Consider the following 12,542-nt stretch of genomic DNA (forward strand, 5'->3'; position numbering starts at 1 on the left):
ATCATAGCATTCCTTTTAAAACACGGTGCAGATAGTTTACTGCAGAATTCACTTTGGTTAGACTAGTTTCCAAAGAGACCATGTCTTATTCTTTTCTAAGTAAAAATCTTAATGTTACAGCAGAAATGAGTACTGTGTATTTTGTTTAACTTCATATGTATTTGAAATGCTATTGTGCCATTTGCTGCTTTTAAATAAAAATATTTAGTAAAGGTGCATTCTAGGAGTCGTTTAAAGCAGAACAGAAAAGATTGTAAACACCAGTAATGGATTCTGAAACTGGCAGGCTTAGGGAATGTGGGTGTGGTACCCTGTCCGGCGTTTGTGCATATTTGGGAGTGTTTGGAATTGTTTCTGGCCTGCTGCCATATGCAGATTCATCTGAACTGCCATACTGTGCACAGGATCTAAATACCAGATGAAATGCTGGAAGTGGTGTCTCTTACTATTTCTTGTTTTACATCTGAATGTTATTTTAACAGTCTCGCAACAGAAGAATTGTAGTAAAAATTAAATCTCTCTATTTCTGCTGTACTTGCTCTTATTTTTACATAATGTGCTGTATATCAATAATTTTGTTCTGCGCTTCAGTAGCCCACTTGGGAGTTCAGCGTACCAGTTTGTTCAAGCATTAATGATGAGCTATCAAAGGTACTGAAACTTGTTGCTTCAAACTGTTTTTAGTGAAGTTACAGTTGCTAGAATCCATCATTAGTTCATTTGTGCACATGATCTTGGATACTTACCATTCCCCTTTGCCTGTGATGATTATGCCCATCAGGTAAACCATTCCACAGGTACAGCTACTGACTGCTTATGAAAGAGCCTTATAGTTTTGAGTTTTATGCCCTGACTAACCTACTTTCTTCTTGCAGTAGTTAATGGGAACCTTTCCATGGAACACAAGTTCAGCCATAGGCTGATGATGGAAAACTGTGTCTAGTAATTTAGAAAAGTGTTTTGAACACTACTGTCTACAAGAAAAGGAAGAATGGGTGAAGTGCATATGCTTCCAGAACAGGTGACAGTAATCCTACAGTATGATGCTTTGATCATTTTAGGTAATCAAAAGATTAAATCGGTCTTGGCTTGGTAGGAGTGGGCATTGCAGACTCTGACCAGAGACTCAGCCATGTTTGCACTAACACAAGGTATGGACATAGAATAACTGATCCTTTCACCATTGAGGTGACAGCATATGGTCTTAAGAAAGGGGAAGCCAGTTCTGTTAAGGTGTTACTCATTGATTTGCAGCTGTGCCATTAAAATAAAAGGGAGTGGCACAATCGGATAATGTTGAGTTTGGGTACCAAATAGTTTTTGTTTGAACTGTTCTAGGATTGAGCTGGGTTTAGTGCTGTGACTTGAGTGAAAGAAATTCTTATTTGCCTTCTCTGTAGTTAGCACTTAAGGTATACTTAAACCAGTTTTCATTGCTTGATTCTACTTAAAGTTAATCTTGGTTATCTTTTTTGCAGACAGGTCATCTGGCGGTGTGAACATTGGCTCTAGGTGATGGTTATTGTTGATGAGCACTGTAACAGTAATCAAGGAGCCTCAGTCCTCACCACTGGCAACAGTGGGGGACATGCACTGAGAGGATGACAGGTACACACATACTTATTTCCACATGCAGCTCTCAGCATCAGTTGCAATTTCCCTTAAGAGCACACAAAGACCATTGTCTGTCCAGGGCTGATTTCTCCCTCTTTCTCCAGATCGCCAGTAAGACTCCTCTCTGGCATAGCTATAGAGTTAAGATTTCAGCTGAGTGGCCAAGCCAAGACCTCCAGCACCCTCTCTGTCCAACCGGTACTTCGTTTCCCTGCCCAGGTAGCTGACACATGCACAGTTTTAGGTTTGAGTTGCGCGCACACACACACACACACACACACACACACACACACACACAAACACACACACACACAGGAAAGGCTGGCACAGGTTTACTAGCTATGCCCCCTTTTGCCCAGACTATAAGGTAGTTATCACTGCCACCAGTCAGCTCCTTATCAGCTACTTTAAGACCCCGAACAAAGGGAGTCCACTCTTACTGTTGGTGTTACTATTGATACAAATGGTAGTTTGACCAAAAGCAAGACTATTAGGAGTGGCCCATATAGTGTCACCAAGTAAATGTGCAAGTACTCTCACAACTTTACACAGATCAGCCACAGTGAAAAGTTTAAATATGTTTTTAGTAATAAAAGAACAAGACAGTACTAAATATAGATCTACAGTGACAGAGTTCAAAATCACAGGAAATATTTAAAATAGCAGTGCACGACAGTCTCAAATAAGTAACGAAAAATATATAAGCTAAGTGTTGCTATATTCCTGACTATATCTAAGAGAATTACTATAACCTAAGAGCTTACTATGCAGCAAGGCAGATGTGGTGAGTGGATCTTGTAGTTGTTGCCAGGTCCAAAACAGAGTACAGAATGATGTCTCACTTGGAGACTTATCTCAAATATTACTGCTGGGATAGCTTGCAGAATGACATCATTTCTTGTCATCTGACTCTATCCCAGGTGAACCCCCCCCCCCCCGCCACACTGCTGGAATCTGGCAGTATTTTGCATTTACCTGTGAAAATACATAGTCCTCGGATCTTTGACAGAGACTGGAAGTGATAAAACAGTAAACCACTTCCAAGACAATACAGAACGCTTCTCAGCACAGACATTGTCTCTCATCGCTGCCATAAAGTAATTTATTTTCCGCTATTTTTCTGAAATTTACTAGACTGAAGTTAACCTCTTGTGTCCCAGTTTCCACTGTTAAAATGCATACATTTAAACAGTTACAGTAGTGCATATACATGTTTGTTCTTTTCCAGTAGGGCACACTGTGGATCCATTTTAAACACAAGCATTTTGCAAACCCTCTTCAACACAAGTCTGTACAAACAAGTTTGATAAACACATAACATACAGTTCTAATACAGTTGTAACATAAGCATCTTACACGAAGCATTTTGACATTAACAAATGACACATAACCATTTAGAAAATTCCAGACAGCTGTGCTGGCAGTATCTCCCTTTGTCACACTTCTATATAAATCTGTTGATATTATTCACAAATGACATAATTATTTACATAATTCCAGGTAGCTGGACTAGCAGTATCTTCTTTCATCACCGATACATCCAGCCCCCATGTACAAACTTGGGTAGAAAGGGGGGATGATGCCAATGTCAGTTTGCCAGGTGTGCTATGTTTGCCTTGATCAGTACACACCCCTAGTTTAAAAAGGTACATTCAGGGTATGACCTGCTGCTTAAGCAGTTGGAGCTGCAAGCAATTACATCCAATAAACTACATCATATGATGTGACGAGGTGCAGCTAAGTGATTTTTTTATACAGTACAGGAAGTAAATCACTTCACTTTTGCCTGTTGCCCCTCACAGGATAGCTTCCACCTTTCAGGCTCATAGATGAGGAATATTGCATCTCAAAATGCAGAAGAAATTGGGAAAACATGGATCATGTTCTTTTATCATTAACTAGAACTCACATTTTGGTTAAAATGCATCACTTTATAGTTAAAATGTGTTCAGAAATTCGCTTATACTTGTGGGTAGCTATTCGGTCTGTGTTATGTTTTTTTTTCTCGGCTTCAAATAATTATTTTTATTAGACTTAGCCAGCATTAGAAGTGGAACAAACCAGGTATGTCCTTTTCCTTCTGTTTCTAAGAATTGCTCAGACTTCCAACTTTTGACCCCATGAAGAAGACTGGTAAATGCGAAGTCTGTTTTTCTTATTCTGTTGCCTTCCTGACCATTTTAATCACAGGCAGTACTGCAGGCCCCTTCTTTTCCCTGGTTTCTCAGAGCAGCAGCCACCTGAAATTAAAGGAGCTACCAAACAACCCAAAGTGGCACCAGTTATGGAGTTCTTTCCACCCTGCTGAGCTGCCCACAGTAGTAGGTTCAAAAGTGATGTTATTCTGTCTGTATGTCACCACTGCTAATTCTCAAAGGAACTGTAATTGGACTAATGACCGTGAAGCAACCTTTGCCACTGCATGCTTATTATGCAGGAGAGTGGAATCAAGTAATGCTAGAGTGAGTGTTTCTTAATCAGCTGTTTGTTTGCAGTTTTACTTGGATGAGGTTGAAGGCGCTTGGTAATTTATCTGAAAATGTGGGATTAAATTACAGCTGCATGCTTACACAATCCCCAAAACAATGCTATTCATTCATCACAATTTATTTTTTGCAGCAATGAGAATGTGTCATAAATAATGCATTTTTTTAGTATGCTTGTAGTTGCCAGTACTAAACCTCAGATTGGTACAGTATTGAAAATGCAATGATAGTTTAGAGCTGCGCTTGCTCCAAAGTGATTGTACAAAGACTTTAGGCATGATAGTCTTTTAAAACGTGTCTGAAATGACACTTTGCTCAGTGACATCACTGGCCTGTGTACAGGGCACCAAATCTGAATTCCATGGTCTTAGAGTTCAGTATTTTTTTCCTTGCTTCTGCAGTGCATTGCTGGAAGTGAACCAGACTGTGGTCTGAATTGAATGTTTTCTATGGCCTTCTTAGAAGAAGCTTTAATTGAAAGTGGTGGGATAATAGAAGACTGGGCATATTTATTAGTGTATTATGTTTAGCTCTGTAAACTGCAGGCTACTTAAAAGACATTTGGTGGGAAGTAGTGTGGCAGCAGCATGATAATAATTTACCTTAAACTCAATAGGCCTAATTTTTGTGAGCATTGTTTGTCCATTTCATTTCATACCGGTTTTCAGATCACCTGGATCTGTGATTAATTTTCTTTAACTGGATTGCTTCTTTCTAACCCAAGGAAGGCTCAAACAACTATCTGCAGATAATTGGAAGTTGGTTATTGTTGGTGCTGTTAATGATCCTTAATTGTGAAGAAGTCTGGTTGTCATATGGCCATTCTGAATGATGAGGATAAAATGGTCTTGGTCTGTTTTTGCATGCCTTAATGAGGGCATGTAACCATATGTATTTGTGACCTCAAGGTGGAGACTGGATTGAGCAGTATTTGTTCTGTAGGAGTGTAATAGGTTGATACTGCAGGCAGTTTGGGCACTAGGTGTAAATTGTGGCTCTAATGAAGAACACTGGGGCCCTCTAAGTGTTTCTGTGTTCCTGTCAAATTGATGTGGTAGTAGTGTTATTTTACAGCTGCTGCAGTGTCATGGTGACAGGTGTGCTAGAGATGGTGGAGCAGCTGAAGACAATCTGCTGAACAGTTGTAAGTCGTGTGCTTTTTGTGTTAATTCCATATGTAGGGGTGCACCAGCTCCTCCTTAACATTTTCTACATCTTTATAGCATGCTTGCTGCAGCAGTAAGCGATGTGCCAGTACCCTTTACAACAATTTAATGATTTGTCAATCTATGTACTATCAACGTAAAAGTAGCACTGGACTTTCTATACTTACAGTGAAAAAAAAATTGGAAGCGACTATCAACCTGCTCACATCAGTACTTGTGCTGGGTCCAGTATTGCACATTACCACTGAAGTCTGTGCTCAACAAGCCAGTACCATTACAGATTTCACTTTCAGGCTAGCAGAAGTTGATTGATGATCATCAAAGAAGGTCCACAGCCTCTTGAGACGACCACATAGGAAACTTGGTTCCTGACTTTGTAATGCCTGAAAGAGTTTGTCCGGGATTGGTAAAGTTTTCCTTGACCCTTGCTCATCAGACAATCATTTTAACTTTAATTTCCCAAAGTTTATTTACCTGCAAATTGCATATAATTTGAGCATCGCAATCATTACATTAATGAAACAGAGGCATCCTATAGATTAAATGACTGTAGCCCTATATTTAGGACCAATTACCCCTTGCTGATTGAAGCCAGTTACTTGGTGATGTGCCCAAGACAGGCATTTCAGGGAGGCCATTTCTTTACCTCATAGCTGTGTACCTAAACACTACGGAGCAACAAACAGCACTGCCAATATCTGGCCATTCTGATTCATATCAACAGCAAAACCATTTCACTTAATTTCTCTTGGCTGTCTTAGTCTGAAAAGGAGGTATTGCTTGGCAGGGTTGTCCCCTAACGACAACCCTTTTGAGGCTTTCTGGTGTGTGGGAGGCCCAGCTAAAAAGCCCTGAGACCTCTCCCACTTGGCCTCTCTTACCTTTCCTGCCTTCTACTACTGAATGGAGGATTCTTCCTGCCTTCCACCAAACACACCTCCTGTCACCCTAAATACAGGCCTATTCTTCCTAAACCTACCTGTAGTTCTGCATAAAAGACCTGCATACCTTCCTCTGACAGATGAACCCATCCCAGTCATATCTACCCATCCACCTGACCTGAATACCAGGATGAGTTACTTACACCTCTTTAAAGTTCATTAATAACTTCACCATATTATTATTGACTATGCCTCATCCGCTGTATTGCTGAAATTGACCTAAACCCACTCCACTTCCTTTTCTGGACTACTACTACTGACCAATAATTAGCCTGTGGCAAGCGCTCCTGTTTACCTCCTGCATGATCAATCCAGCCAAATCCCTAACTGGGAACTACTATATATTTCAGCATAAGAGCTGTGAGGCTTGCCTTCTCTGGCTGCTTGCTGCAACACTACCCTAAGTTGGTGCCATTGCATGCCTGACACCCCAAGTTGCATTATCTAGATTCTTGATTCTGCCTTTAGGGGGATGATATCAACCTGCCATGGAGCCAGTAATGGAACCTGTGGATAAATGAATGACCCACTAGCCAAATGCGCTTCTGATCCGACTGTGTGCAAGCTGCAGCCCAAAAGCGAGTTAAGGCTGTTAACAGCTGCCACCACCTTTATATGCACTGGGCTTCTTTTATCAGCCTGTGATGCCTCCATTCCATGTGCATATGATGCTGCCCCTGTGTGTAATTGAGTGTAATGTGCGTCTGTCCAGGTCACTCAACTAAATTGCTTCTCACAAGACTGCCCTCACTTGATACTATATGAAAGGGACCCTTATTGATTACAAAGAATGGACCTGCTTGCATACCCCTCTGGTTTTGCAATTCTAACAACACTGTAGTAGAGTCCCATTCCAAACCTACTGGGTGAGCACACTCGCCCACTGATACTTCTTTTCCTGATCTGTTTTGAATTTAGCCACATAAACCCAAGTATACTCTCTTGACATTTGAACATCCACCCATGGCAACAACACCTGCTTACCTTTTTTCTTGTTTGGCTGAATGACCTCTGACCATCCTTAAGGTCCCGTAGTGGCTACTTTGTATGGTGAGGGGCATATTTTTGAGAGGATACTCCAGAGTTTCCACAGTACTGATGCCCCTAAGGAGTACCTCTTGTTTCATGTCTTAGTTGGCTGCGTCTCCCAACTTTTTAACATAATTCAAATGTGACACAAATTTGCTAAATCCCCAAACACTACATCCTGATGGAACCGGTCTATATTATTTCAGGGAACGCTGTTTAATCGACCCATTAAAGTTGAAATACCTAAATCTCGAACACACGGAACAGAGATTCCCCCACCCCAAGGGGAAAAAAACACTGATCCGTTAAAAATCCAAACACAAAATGAAGTGGGGGCTGTGCCCCCCCCCACACCCCCTACTTAAATATACCAACTCCAGGATTGCACTACAGTGGAGGAAATGACAAAGTCCTGAACACAGCCCAGTGATTTTTTTCCCCTGAGAAAAAAATCACTGTTCCATGTGTTTGGGATTTAGGGATTGGGACTTTATTGGGTCGATTAAACAGCATTCACTATTTTAAGTGTTCACTGAAATAATATAGACCCGATGGAACTAGTTCAAGGCTGATGATGTGCTCCTTGCTCACCCTGAACTCCTTTCAGTTTGATGGAATCAGCCAATCTGGTTCCCAGCCCCGGGGTAATGTGTTAAGCAAAAATTGCACATTTATTATACCTTGCTCTCTGTTTTTTCACTAAGGGCATTACACAATAGCCATCCCTCTTTATTTACCCGTAAGGGCCACTATTGATCTGGCAATCTATCTGGGATTGGTTTTGCATTCAAAGCCAGCAACCTGAACCGGGGCCAGTGTAAATGAGAAGGGGAGTCTGCCAGTGAGTTATCAGTCCCCAATATGTGTTGTGCTTAACTGTGATATTCAGTCATGCCTAACACTTCTTTAACCTCTATCTGATTGTTCACTATATAACCTACAGGAGCTGTTAAGCTGATTCCTGTGCTCCACTTGTGCAAGATTTGATTCCTTCAGCTTCCTTTGCCTAACTGTGTGACTCTGGGCAAGTCACTTAACCAGACATCGCTCATGGGCTGAGTCTGAAAAGGTTCACAGAGATCAGTGCTGTACCCTGGACAACAAACAAATATGTATGTATGTACACACACACTGTTATTATTCAAATGAAGCCAAACTACCCTGTTCCTTATCTCCACCCTCTCAGTATTTCCAAGACTATTGTATCTGGGAAGAATTCCATCTCTGCAATGGAAGTACCTGTACTGTCCTAAACCATGAGCGGCCACAAAGCACTGAACCACTGCCCATAAAAATAATCCTCAAATCCTCTTCCTGCTGCAGCGTCTGTAAACTCCTCCAGTAAAGGTTGGGTTACCTCATTGTAATCTGTGGGAAGCCTAAATCACACCTCTGAATCCTTCATTTCTCAAGGTGTCGTAATTTGGTGTTATGGCTTCAATAGTCTTAACCCCTTGGCAGCCAGATGCCTTATAAATGAACACCGTACTAGAATTACCCTGCCGGCAGAATTCATGAACCTTATGAGATCCTGCAGTTGCTTGAGCATAATCTGTCTTGTCCTAGCACTTGATGTAGTGCTAAACATAGGTTTTGCACGTACTCGTTTGGGACTCTACACGACTCTCTATGCTCAAAACTGACAGTTTGCTCATTGGGCCCTCCACTTTGTTCGCCACCAGTGGCATCCCTACTTCCTTGCATATTTGCTCAAAACCATTTACTGCCCATTGGCATTCCCCTGATGAATAAGAATTCATCCAAGTAATGAACAGTGTGGTCTTTCAGATAAATGGGTTCTGAAAATCATTCGTCAAGATTACTGATGGCAGTGGGAAGAAATTCATCCTCTCCCAAGGGTCATCCTCATCCTCCAGATTAGACTGTTTCCAATGGTTCTTCATCAAACACTACCCCAGGGAGGGATGGAACTAATTGCTTCTTCCCAGGTGGGGAAGGGTTTTTTTATTCAAGGATGTTCCTTGTGCTAAAGAAAGAAAATTCTTGGAGACAAGTACTGACTCTTTCTTTCCTAAAGCCTGTTTCTGGTAGTGCCCAAATTCAAAATGTCACTTCACAACCTGTTACCTCTTCCAAGTTTCCTGTCAGCACTAAATATAAAAATGCTTAGCATCACATCCCTATTCATCCAGAATCAGTTTTTGCCTTTCCCTTTGGACTATCCACTGCAGGAAGAGAGATCACAAAGTGTCTAGCTCCAGTTATAGCTCATTGCAGTCTGTAGGGTATCCACATTTTTTCATATTTAGACAACTTGATTATCTTTGCAGAGTCTCTTTCAAAGTGTCTGGAATCTCTCTCCTGGGTGAGAAATCTCTTGCACAAACTGGGATTCCAAGAGAAAATTCAAAAGTATTTTCTGACTTCTTCACACAGGATTGTGTACCTTGGGATGACAACTGGCACCTCAGTTCAAAGAACTTTTCTTCCACAGGAAAAACTAGAACTTTATATAAATCTGTTTCTAAGATTTTCCTCTCTGACTTCGGTCACTGAGAGGGAATTCCTCAGGATTTTGGATGATACCCCTGGCAAGACTCTACCTGAGAAAGATACATTGGTATCTGAAATCCCTTGGTCCCAGCATAGACACCATTTAACTTTTCAAATCCCAATGCTGGGGTTTGTCAGAAGAGAAATCTATTGGTGGAGACAAAAGATAACCTTAAATCTTGACCTCTTCTCTTTCCGTGCTCCAAAGTAATCTGTCGCCACAGACACTTTGGACAGTGATAAAAGTGCATGGGGGTATGGGACACCAAGGACTGATGCAGGCGTATAAATATCGGAGAGATGTTTGCCATGATCAAGACACTCGACTCTGAACCATCTTTGGTACCCTGGACTTCTTCATGTGGTTTCAGATGATAACCACATCATGTGGTACATCAGCAAACAAGGGGGGAATCTGGTTTCACCCCTTTGCAGACTGTCTGCGTTAGCTTGCAGTATAGCTTCATAGCACAGTCTCATTCTCCAAGAATCTTACATTCCGTCAGAGCAAAATTGTGTGGCGCAGAAGCTGAGCAGGATGAGGGCAGTCCCTCATGAATGGGAACTAGATTAGGGAGGCTTCCAAGATTTGATCTATCTGTAAAGAGTTCCTCAAGTAGACTTCTTTGCCTCCTCTCTGAACATTCAACTGGCAAGATTCTGTTTCATAACTCCATGCAAGAAGGCCTGAAAGACTGATCCCGCTTCTCTTCCACAGAAATGTTCCTGTATGCTTTTCCACCCTTGCTACTAACATCCAGAGTACTTCATAAGATTCAGAAGGAATCCCCCAAGACCATTGTGGTGGCTTTGTTCCGGCCCAGGCAACCATGGATGTACTTCGTGTTTCACTGTTGCAGTCATCACCTGTGGGGTTATCCCTGCTATGGTAGCCCTCGGCCGGCCTGAATACCAGAGTCCATGTTTTTCTGCGTCAGCTGCTGTCGCCTGTAGTCTAACGTCAGGTCGTCAGTGCTATAAAGCAAGGCAGCCGATGCCATTACATCGGTCTTTCTTGCCATGAAGCCTGTAGCAGAAGCAGTTTGTAAGTGTGCCAGTCTATCGCTACCAGAGTTTGAATTACAGCTGAAAATGTCTAAAGCTAAGTACCCCATTGGGGATCCTTTTTTCTTGCACTAACTGATGTCCAAAAAAGTTAACAATTGTCTCGCAAGTGGAAAGCAGATCCCACACCGAGACTTCCATTCATAGTGCGTCACTTGTTTAGGCCCAGACCACAGCGTCCCCTGTTGCTGGTTCTGTGCCCTCTTTAATGCGAGAACCATTTGTCATAGAGCTCTTATTGTAGACTGGTATTTTCGTGTTTCGTCTTCGCATTCCGAAATGGCATCATCAGCCAACAATCCGTGGACATTAGGAAAAAATGCAGAGATAAAGATAGAGACAGACCACACAAGACTAAGCCTTCCGACGACTCTACCGCTAAGCAGGTCGTCAGTTCTCCGGAATTCAGTGAGGCACTTTTGCAGCCCCTGATGCCCAATTCGATATCTGTGCAGGTCTCTACCGAGACCCTTTCAGAGTCCGGTATGCCGCAGAAATCTTCTTCGTCTTCCGAGCCTTTGGCTGTCTCTGCCTCGGTTGGGTCCGGAGCAGCGACACAGGCACCGGCTTCTGAGGAGGCCTCTCTCACTACCGAATCTAGACAAAAAAACTAAGTCTTCTCATCCGACTACCATTTATCTCTGACCGATGGATACACTTAGCCCTAGAATCCAGGCCACCCCTAGAAAATCTACCTCTAGCCACCATCTTGTTCCTGTTCCACCACCCCAAGCACAAATGCTTAAAATGGCGGAAGATCTCATCTCCCTTATCAGGGGTAGTCAGGCCACAACTTCTAAAAGGAAAAGACACCCTTCTCCTGAAATTGACAGAACATGATTCTCAGGAATCTGATTATTCAGATTTTGAAGAGGAACAACAACCTCTAACTGCTTATGACAATTCAGATGCAGAGGAATCCTTTCCTTCTGCCTCCCCCACCAGAAGACCTTTCCTTTGGGGAACCCTTCACACCTTCAGGGAACATTTCCAGTGGGAATATTAGGATTTCCCCCAGTCTAAGAAAAGACTACAAGAGTTTCTGGACATGCCCCAGCACAGACCCCTGGCCATCCCCCCTATTTTAGAAGTGGTGAATGATGTTTTCCATGAATCCAGCGTAGCCCCTGATGCCCTCTCACCTGCTCCCAGTAAACCTGACCAGTATTACAGAGTACCGGATTCTCACAAATACCTGTACAGAAATCCTGCTGCAGACCCAGAGGTCATTACACAGGGACCTAAAGAAGTTAAGACTAGTTCTGCCAAGAATCATTTTCCTTCTGGCAAGGATTCCAGAGCTCTGGACAGATGGGGTAAAAAAGTATACACCTCTGCAACCTTAGCTATCAGAGCACTCTTGTCAGTTCCATATATTAAAATATCAACAACGCACTTTGGAACTATTAAAACAAAAGATTTCAACCTTTTCTGACTGTGCCAAATCGAAAGAGTTAGCAGATTTAGGATTTCTCCCCCCAACACAACACTAATACAAGCTTTACCCTCAAAACAGTTTCCACTACTTCAGTCAAAAGCATGTTCTCCAAACTAAAAAAAAACTCATCAACAGCAGCTGACCTACTCCCCAGCTAGTTCTTGAAACTCACAGCAGATGCTATTGCTGTCCCAGTCTCCAGTCTCATAAACAGATCAGTTGTTGAAAACTATGTTCCCAAACTCTGGAAAATATCCTATGTTACACCCATACATAAAGGCGGGACCTC

The 12,542-nt window shown here is 42.2% G+C and overlaps 1 protein-coding gene across 1 annotated transcript in view; it reads left to right on the forward strand.

Moving 5' to 3' along the window:
* KLF13 (Kruppel like factor 13) overlaps positions 1-12,542 on the forward strand; it is a 255,094-nt gene that overhangs the window by 61,016 nt on the left and 181,536 nt on the right. The window lies entirely within an intron of this gene.

The sequence above is a fragment of the Protopterus annectens genome, chromosome 7.part1 (genome assembly GCF_019279795.1).
Source record: "Protopterus annectens isolate FY-2018-M chromosome 7.part1, PAN1.0, whole genome shotgun sequence".
Lineage (NCBI taxonomy): Eukaryota > Metazoa > Chordata > Ceratodontiformes > Protopteridae > Protopterus > Protopterus annectens.